This window comes from Onychomys torridus, chromosome 9, assembly GCF_903995425.1.
Source record: "Onychomys torridus chromosome 9, mOncTor1.1, whole genome shotgun sequence".
Lineage (NCBI taxonomy): Eukaryota > Metazoa > Chordata > Mammalia > Rodentia > Cricetidae > Onychomys > Onychomys torridus.
In genome coordinates this window covers 43,116,055-43,125,840 of record NC_050451.1, presented here as the reverse complement: position 1 = coordinate 43,125,840, position 9,786 = coordinate 43,116,055, and positions in this window count along the sequence as shown.

Sequence of the window (9,786 nt, the reverse complement as noted above, 5' to 3'; positions counted from 1 at the left end):
GAATTGAACTCAGGTCCCCTGTAGGGGCAATAAGCATTCTTCCCTACCGAGCCATCATGTCTGCAGTCCTGGAAAACATTTTTATTCACCCTGTTTTTGAAGCACCCACACCCGAAAGCTGACCTGGCTGGGCTCAGTGGCCCTGTGATAAGACTCCAAAAGAGTCTAATCAGCCTCAGTCCTCTGGTCCTGTCGGTCCCCTCTGACTTCGCTGATTGGGTCTCAGCTATGCCATAAAGGGATCCTAGTAAATCCATTGTTGGTCTCAGTTATAAAGGAGTTAAGCTTTGGCCTTGAAAATAAGAGCAGATTGCTAGGCTGAGCACGCCTTAATTCAGCACTCAGAAGAAAGGCCGGGAGGCCTTAAAATTGCGGCCAGCCTGGACTACACGGAGAGAACTTGTTTCTTTCTTTTTTCTTTTTTTTCTTTTTTTTTTTGAGCTGAGGACTGAACCTAGGGCCTTGTGCTTGCTAGGCAAGCGCTCTACCACTGAGCTTAATCCCCAACCCTCTTTCTATTCTTTAAAAAATACTCACGGATTTTATTATTTTGTGTGTATGTGAGTGTACCTCATGCATGCCTGGCATCAGCAGAGACCAGAAGAGGGCATCAGATCCCCAGAAACTGGAGTTACAGGTGGTTGTGAGCCACCATGTAGGTGCTGGGAATTGAACCTGGGTCCCCTGAAAGAGCAACAAAAGCTCTTAACTGTTGAACCAACTCTCCGATTCCAGACCTTGTTTCTAAAGTGAAATAATGGCCTCTGGCGTCTGGTCTCATCTGTACAGCTCAGGCCATTCTCCCACTAACCCAGGATGACCTGGAAGTTGTAGCAATCTCTGATTTGGTTTCTCAGGCGCTGGGATTACAAATGTGTGTGCATCCTCATCTTGGCAAATTCTCTTAGCTTTTTTAAAATATATTTTTTAATTAAAAAAATTGTATTCAGGTGTTTTGCCTGTATGTATGTCTGTGCACCGTGTACATGCAGAGTCCATGGAAGCCAGAAGATGGCATCCGATCTCTTGGAGCTGGAGTTACAGAGGGTTTCGAGCTGCCATGTGGGTGCTTGTTGTGTGACAAAACTTTTCCTGGGGGACGTGACACACACGTCTGTTCAGCCCAGACAGGAGACCCACAACAGACCAAGGCACCAAGGTCACCAAAGTCCAACTTGGTCAAGCAGGAGTTCTATTAGTGTTACTTGCTGGCATTCAAGTGAGGGGTTACTTACAGAAATGACTGCAAGACAGCTGCATCACCAAGGTCCACCCCAGCAGGGGTGACAACTCACAAAAGCTAGGAAACCCAGACACACTGCACAGCCTGCTGGCAGCTCACAGGTGAGAGCGTCCTTTCCAAGTGACTCTGGTCTGCACCTCTTCCAGGCAGCTCGGCTGGTTTCTGCTTCTTCCAGGCAGTGGACCGGTCTCAGGGTCTTCTTTGGAGCTCCAACTCTGGGAAATCTTTTTTGCGGTTCAGCCTCCTTTCATGGGAGACAGACTCAGCTTTCATTGTTTACTCTTGCAGGATGGGGTCTAGTGAATCTAGTTAGTTTCAGGTACTTCCTGAGATCTTTTGAGTTGTTTACCTTCCTAAGCTTTAAGAGCTTCCTGCAGGATGGAATGTTTTATCTGGGAGGAAATTGTTATATAACTGTGCTTGGACTTGAATCCAAATCCAGATCCTTTCTGCATAAACTGCCACTCTCCAGGCCCTCCTGATTTTTTTCCTTTTTGTTTTCTCTCTCTCTCTCTCTCTCTCTCTCTCTCTCTCTCTCTCTCTCTTTTTTGAGACAAGGTATACTGACTAGTTTTGTGTGTCAACTTGACACAAGCCAGAGTCGTCAGAGAGGAAGGAGCCTTAGTTGAGGAAATGCCTCTATGAGACCCAGCTGTAAGGCATTTTCTCCTTTAGTGATCAATGGGGGAGGGCCCAGCCCATTGTGGATGGTGCCTCCCCTGGGTTGGTGGTCCTGGGTTCTGCCTGTCTCTGTTTATCAGGATTAAAGATGTGCTCCACCATGCCTGGTTCTATTTAAAAAAAATTTTTTTTTTTTTACAATTATTTATTTTGTGGGGGAGGGGCATGTACCTGCCACCACCTGTGTGTGGAGCTCAGAGGCCCACCCTCTGGAGTTGGTTCTGTCTTCCACCCTGTGGGGCCCAGGGATTGAATTCAGGACATCAGGTAAAGAGCCCTTACCCACTGAGCCATTTTGCTAGTCCAGCAAATTCTTTTTACTGTGTATTGAATATTATTTTGCCACCAGCAAAAAGGAAGAGCACTGGTTAGCTTTAATGGGTGAGGGCCAAATAGGGCATGATTTTAGAGAGTACAGTCTCCTTCCTTCTAGAATGAGGACATAGACAAGCCGTGAAGATGGTGCACTGGGGAAGAGTACCTGCTCTGTGCGAGCGTGAGGATCTGAGTTCTAACCCCTGGCATCCAGGTGAAATGCTAGGCATGGCTGTGTGCACTGTAACCCAAGCATGGTGGAGACAGAGCCTGTTGCACCTTTGAGGATGGCTGGCCAGTCAGCCTACACCTTCAGTGAGAGACCCTGTCTCCAATTGATAAGACGGAGTGATCAAGATGCTCCATGATCTGGTCTAGCCTTGTGTGTGTATGGAACATACTCTTGTACATGTATCACATACACAGACACACACACACACACACACACACACACACACACATGCATACACATACATCACACACACGCACACATATATACACATCACATACACACATCATATACATATACATATGCACCTATCACACACATATAGCATACACCATACACATACCCAAACACACACATCCATCATACACACCAGAAGCAAAAATAGCGCCTCTTGATGATATGACTCACCCAAGGTCACACAGCTAGATGATGCTTTATGACTGACTCCTGAAGGTGAATGAAGGACCTGTCACCTCTTCCCATACCATAGTGGCACCACCACAGGTAAATGACACAAGCTTACTCATTGTGAGAAAAGCACTTTGTAATGACAATTTGGGGAGACTGAGGGACACAGGCAACAGAAATTAAAACTGTTCTGGTTTGTGTTTGTTATGTTGTTGATTAGAACTAACTGTGTCCAAGGTGCCCTCAGAAGCACTTTCGAGCAAAACAAAAGAATGCTCTGGAAGAGGGTTCCTCCCCTTGAAGGGCACAGTCTAGCCAGGGAGACAAACATACACATAAAATGGCTTGAGATTATAAGCTACTTGTCAAGGAGAGTGTAAAGTAATTGATGGTTATGAATAAAAGACCTAATATCCCAGGGTACAGAGTGCTGATGAGCGAGGATGTACAGCTTGACTGCAGATCAGGAAGTGCCAGCCCACAGCAGAAATTCTGTTGCCAAGTGCAGACTCTATGTACAGAGAGGTCTAGTGCTATTAGTGATGCTAGGAATTGAACCCAAGGCCTTGTGCATACTCGTACAAACTCAACCGTTGAGTTACCCAGCTAGACTGTCTGGTGTGTGTTAGGGAACAGTGGTTCTGGAACCTAGTCCAAAGCCAATGCATCCTAAAGACACACTCTACCAATGAAGCTGACCTCTCTTGCCTCTCTGTCTCTCTCTGAGACATTTTCTCTGTGTACCCCTGGCTGTCCTGGAACTCACTCTGTAAACCAAGTTGGCCCTTCCAACTCAGGCATCCGCCGGCCTCTGCCTCCTGAGTGCTGGGATTAATGGCGTGCGCCACAATCACCCCAACCAGATTTTTCGTTTTGACTTTATATTTTGAAACAGGATCTCAGTGAATTGTCAAGCAGCCCTTCATCTTATGACCTCCTATCTTGGTTTTTAAGTCGCTGAGATTTCAGGATGGCATCATCAGGACAGGGTGTTGTCATTCTACCTCTCAATTTTTTTTTCTTAAGTTTTATTATTATTAGTTTGTTGTTGTTGTTGAGATGGGGTTTCTCTGTGTAACAGCTCTGGCTGTGCTGGCCTCGAATTCACAGAGATCCACCTACCTCTGCCTCCTGAGTATTGGAATGAAAGGTATGGGACATCCCTGCCCACCAGTTTTATTATTTTAGATTGTGTGTGTGCCTACATGTGAATGCAGGTGTTCGTGGAACCTGGAGGTCTTTGAACCCCGGGAGCTGAAGTTACAGGCAATTGTGAGCTGCTCAACATGAGTGCTGAGAACAGAAATCAGGTCCTCTGTGAGAGCAGATTTCACTCTTATGTAGCCTTCAGTTTTGGTGTTCTTTTGTTCCTGTTTGTTTTGTGGACAGCGTCTCACAATGAAGCCCTGGCTGGTCTGGAACTCTCTGTAGATAAGGCTGGCCTCAAACTCAGAGATCTGCCTGCCTCTGCCCTGCAAAGGCTGGGATCAAAGGTGTATGTTGCTATGCCTGGTCGTTTATTTTATTTTATTTATAATTTATGTGTATGTGTCTGTATGGGTATATAACATGTGTACAGGTTATATACACGGAGGCCAGAAAAGGGCATCTGCTCCCCTGGAGCTAGAGTTACAGGTGGTGGTGAGCCTAGAAGTAACTGAATTAATTCAGTTGAAAAGGCATTCTAAGCCAGGTGGTGGCACATGCCTTTAATCCCAGCACTTGGGAGGCAGAGGCAGGCGGATCTTTGTGAGTTCACGGCCCACCTGGGCTACAGAGTGAGCTCCAGGAAAGGCGCAGAGCTACATGGAGAAACCCTGTCTTGAAAAACCAAAAACCAAAAACAAGCCAAAACCAAAAATGTACCAAAATCGTATGTACAGAATAATAATATTTGCTCTTTCAGATGTCTGTGCATTTATGAAATAAAGATACAGGACAGGATAATAAACACTAGGGATTGTGCTGGCCCACAACACTTGAGAGTTTACGGCTTGAGGCTTGTAAGTTGAGGCCAGTCTGAGCTACCTAATGAGATTCTGAGGAACAGGGTCCATGGATGCTGTCACCACCGAGTAGGGCAGCTCGTCCTCACTTTCTAGATCTGTTTGTGTACCCTGAGTGTCAGGTGAGTCAGCTTAGGAACTGAATCAACTGGTTGGTACTTCTTTGTGTATTCCCTCTGGGGCTTGTCATAGTGGGTTGTCCGTGTGTGTGTGTGTGTGTGTGTGTGTGTGTGTGTGTGTGTCCCGGTATTAAGGCTGACCTTCACACAGTGCACATCTGCCTGGTCCTTGTAGACTTTTAGATCAGTAATTCCTGATTTGGATGATTCTAATGGGCTTCCCAGGCATAAAACTTATTAACTGGTTTTGTTGTTTTTGTTTGGTTTTTCTGAGACAGGGTCTTGCTGAGACAGGCCTTGGCTGTCCTGGAACTGGCTCTGTAGACCAGGCTGGCCTCAACCTCATAGAGACCTGCCTGTCTCTGCCTCCTGAGTGCTAGGACTAAAGGTGTGAGTGCTTATCTCATTATTAACCACTTAAAGGAACCATAACATTCATTTTGCATTGCCCATCACACCCCAAAAGTTCACTCCAGAATCATCTGTGCTTGAATATTTTTAATAACGGGTCATGATGAACTTAAATGCAATAACCTCCTAAGCTATTATGGTACATCCTGTAAGTTAGCTGAGTTAAATTTCTCACTGGTAAATAGAATATGGAGAGTGCACTCAATTGCTAGCTTCCTCTTGCTTTTGCTTTTTCTATCATAAGGCTTTAATCTCAGGAGGCGTTTCAAAATCACAATGTAAATTCTTCTCAAGCATGAAACTCCAAATGCCCTTGGGATGGCCTACTTCTCCCAGTAACTATATAAATTTTAAGGGAGAAACCTTGTTTATCAGCAACTTAGCTTTCTTATTATCTAAATATCTATGTCGGCCTGTTTGTCTGTCTACCTACCAACCCACCCACCCACCCACCCACTCATCCATCCATCCATCCATCCGTCTATCTACTTATCTAATGTGTATGGGTGTTTTGTTTGCACGTATTTCTGTATATCACGTACATGTGGTGCCATGGAGGCCAGAAGAGGGTGTTGGATCCCCTGGCACTTTAGTTTCAGAGTCTGAGCCACCATGTAGGTGTTGGGAGCTGATCAGGGTCCTCTGGGGGAGCCACGAATGCTCTTAAATGACGACGAGGCCTCTCTTCAGCCCCCTAGGGAAATGCTTTCCTCAACATGGCACATACTTTGTCAAGTCACAACAGTCCACACAGTTACAGTGGCAACTGTGTGCATTCTGCTTCATGCCTGGTTTTTCAAAAGCCCTCCTCTCCTGAAAAAGTCCCTTCCGAATCTCATAGTCCCCTGCCAGAAATTGTTTCAATCTGTCCTATTTTTGAGTCAATTTCTTTGCTTTTCTTTGAGATCCAAAACTTCTATCAGGGCTAGTTGATATTCCAGCTCTCAAAGTGTCTCAGGGTAAAGCAGGCACACTTCGATCTATGAAAATCTGTGTACCAAGTTCTGGTAAACAGCCAGCAAGCCCTTGAGGCTATAAGGGGCAGGTAGGGCCTAGAATTCCCTCAGAAGTGCTAAGCTATTGCCAAAATGGTACATTATAAACATCTGTCATGAAATTTTCTTTTGAAGTCAAAGGTTGATTACATATTTTCTTTTAACTTTCCTGTTTTCTTCTCAAATCGTGCACTTACAATGGCCATGACATTTTCTAGCTTTAATCATGAATCTTTGTCCCTCTGAATACCCTCATTTCCAGTGAATGCCTTGGAAACAATTGAGGAAACTCGTTCCTCAGTCCATAATGTATCAGATACTGTCTGAGTGGTACAGCTGATGTTCATAACTTCTTCTGAACAAATGATTTGTAAGCAGACTGATCCTGAAGGCTTTTGTTGTTGTTGTTGTTGTTTGTTGATGTTGTTGATTTTGGTGATTGGGAGCCACTAGGTCTGGTCAGTCTTTGTGGGTGCTGTAGAGCATCCATCTCTGTCTTGTCTCTTTTTTTTTTCTTTTTTCTTTTTTCTGGGACAGGGTTTCTCTGTGTAGCCTTGGTTGTCCTAGAACTAGCTCTGTAGACTAGGCTGGCCTTGAACTCACAAAGATTCACCTGCCTTTGCCTCGCAAATGCTGGGATTAAAGGCGTGCGCCACCACTGCCCGGTTCATTTTTGTCTTTTTGAGCAGGGTTTCATCACAGTCCAGGTTGGCCTTGAACTCGAGGCTTTGGCTTCACTCTCCTGAGTTCTAGGATGGCAGGTGAGAGCCACCATGCTAACCCACTGGCTGTTCCCATGTCTGAGCTTCACAACTAGTCACTGAAAGCCCCTACTTTTAGGGTTGAGCATATCTATCGGACTTCAAGGCTCCCTTTAGTATCATGAATAGAATACTAAATACTGGCTGGGACTCTTTCTTTAGTGAGCCATTTTGTTTCCTGACTAGGATTTGCAAGAATCCTGTAAATGCCCACTCATTTCTGAAATTGTAAACAGTGCAACAAGCCCAAGTCTGAAAGGTTAAGTAGACTTTTCTTGGGCCCCCTTTCCAGGCATCTCCAAGTTAAAATGCACCAAGGTTTTCAGAAGCCTGGGTTAGGAGCAATGTCTTGAAAACGTTAACTGAGAATAGAGGCTCTGCCTGGTTTTCTGTCTTGCATTGCCCTACAGCCTGGCTGGAATCTAGCTCAGGCGTATTCTTGGCTTCATCATTAAGGGGCAGCTAAGCACTGAATGGTTGTGCTTTGTACGTGGAGTGTGGCAGAGCAGAAGGTGAGACACACAGCCCAGGGAAGACAGCGCCCTACAAAGGCCCAACGTTTCTTGGACCAATGAAATAAGTTTCTTGGACCAATGAAATAAGTAGGGGCCAGCGCCCAGGGAGTGTTGGAAGTTCATTCTGTCGACCTGTGGGTGCCGCTACATCCTGCAGTGCAGGCAGGTGTTGGGGGTAAGGAGGAGCACTTCCTTGAGTACAAGCCCAGACAAACCAAGGCTTTGTTGTTGTTGTTGTTGAGCTGAGGATCGAACCCAGGGCCTTGCCCTTGCTAGGCAAGCACTCTACCACTGAGCTAAATCCCCAACCTGAAACCAAGGCTTTTAGAGAGTTCTTGTTATCCTCAGCCACAGAGAGGCATCACCAGGCTGATCTTGTTGGTACATACCTTTGCTCTCAGTAGCCAGGGCCACACAGAGAGATCTGTCAGAATAATTATGGTGATCAGACCCCACAAAAGAACACATCTTAATTTTATTCCACTTACACACAACTCTAGAAAAATCCACCTTGTAGACCACTCTGGCCTCAGCTCACAGAGATCTGCCTGCCTCTGCCTCCCAAGTGCTGGGATTGAAGGTGTTTCCTATCACACCCAGCCTATAGTTTTGTTTTATTTTCTTGGTCTTTGGAGACAGGGTTTCTCTGCGTAGCTCCAGTTGTCCTGGAACTTGCTCTGTAGACCAGGCTGGCCTCACAGAGATCCGCCTGCCTCTGCCTCCAGAGTGCTGGGATTAAAGGTGTACACCACCACTGCCTGGCTCACCCTATAGTATTTTTAATTAATGTGCATGTATGTGTCTGTGTGTGTGTGTACACATGTGTGTGGAGGCTCACAGAGGGCAGAAGAGGATGTTGGATCTCCTGGAACTGGAGTTACAGGTGGTTGTGGGCTGCCCAAAGTGGGAGCTCAGAATGAAACTTAGGTGTTTTGAAAGGGCAGCAGGTGTTTTTAACTACTGAGCCATCTCTCCAGCCTTATTTATTTATTTATTCATTCATTCATTCATTTACTGGGTCTCTTTAGGTAGCCCTGACTGTTCTGAAACTCATTATGTAGATCATAGTGGCCTTGAACTCACAGAGATCCACTTGCCTCTGCCTCCCCAGTGCCAAGATTAAAGGTATTTACCACTATGCTCTCTATTTTTATTATATTTTTATTTTTAAATTTGACGATTTACTTGGATGAATAATCAAATGTGAATGCAGGAGGATCAGGAGTTCAAGGCTAGCCTTGGGCTATATTGGTAAGTTTAAGGCTAGCCTGAAATACTTGAGGCCTGTCTCAAAAATAAATGAAAACCAGTCACATATGTATGTATGTACATGTCTGTCTGTGACACTGGAGATTGAATCCAGGATGTTACACATTCATAGCAAGCTCTCCATCACTTGGCAACATCCCCAATCCCTCTTTTGCTTTTAATTCATGATCTCACTGCATTGCCCAGGCTGTCCTCAAGTCTGGGATCCTTCCTTTTACAGCCTCCTGAACTCTGGGAATGGTGGTGTGGGCTGCAGTGCTGGACACTGAGGAGTTCTAGAGGGTGTTCAGTAGCTGGTTTGTGAGAGAACAGTTCCAGCAAAACTCTTCAAATATTGTGTGCCGAGCTGGGCCGTGGGGGCTCCAGCCTTGGCCTTTAATCCTTGGGAGGCAGAGCCAGGAGGGTCTCTGTGAGTTCGAGGCCAGCCTGGTCTATAGAGTGAGATGCAGGACAGGCACCAAGGCTACACAGAGAGACCTTGTCTCAAAAAAAAAAAAGTGCCAAAATACTAGAATGAGTATTAAAAACAAAAAAATAGCCAGGCGGTGGTGGCGCACACCTTTAATCCCAGCACTCGGGAGGCAAAGCCAGACAGATCTCTGTGAGTTCGAGGTCAGCCTGGTCTCCAAAGTGAGTTCCAGGAAAGGCACAAAGCTACACAGAGAAACCCTGTCTTGAAAAACAAATCAAAACAAACAAACAAACAATAAAATAAAATAAAAACAAAAAATGCATGGGAAAAGGAGGTTGACAGGAAGCATGCTTATAGAGGTGGGGTTCTTGCCCAAGGACACTGGGTGGTCTGATTTGCAGTCCTTTGCTGAAGTTCCTTTT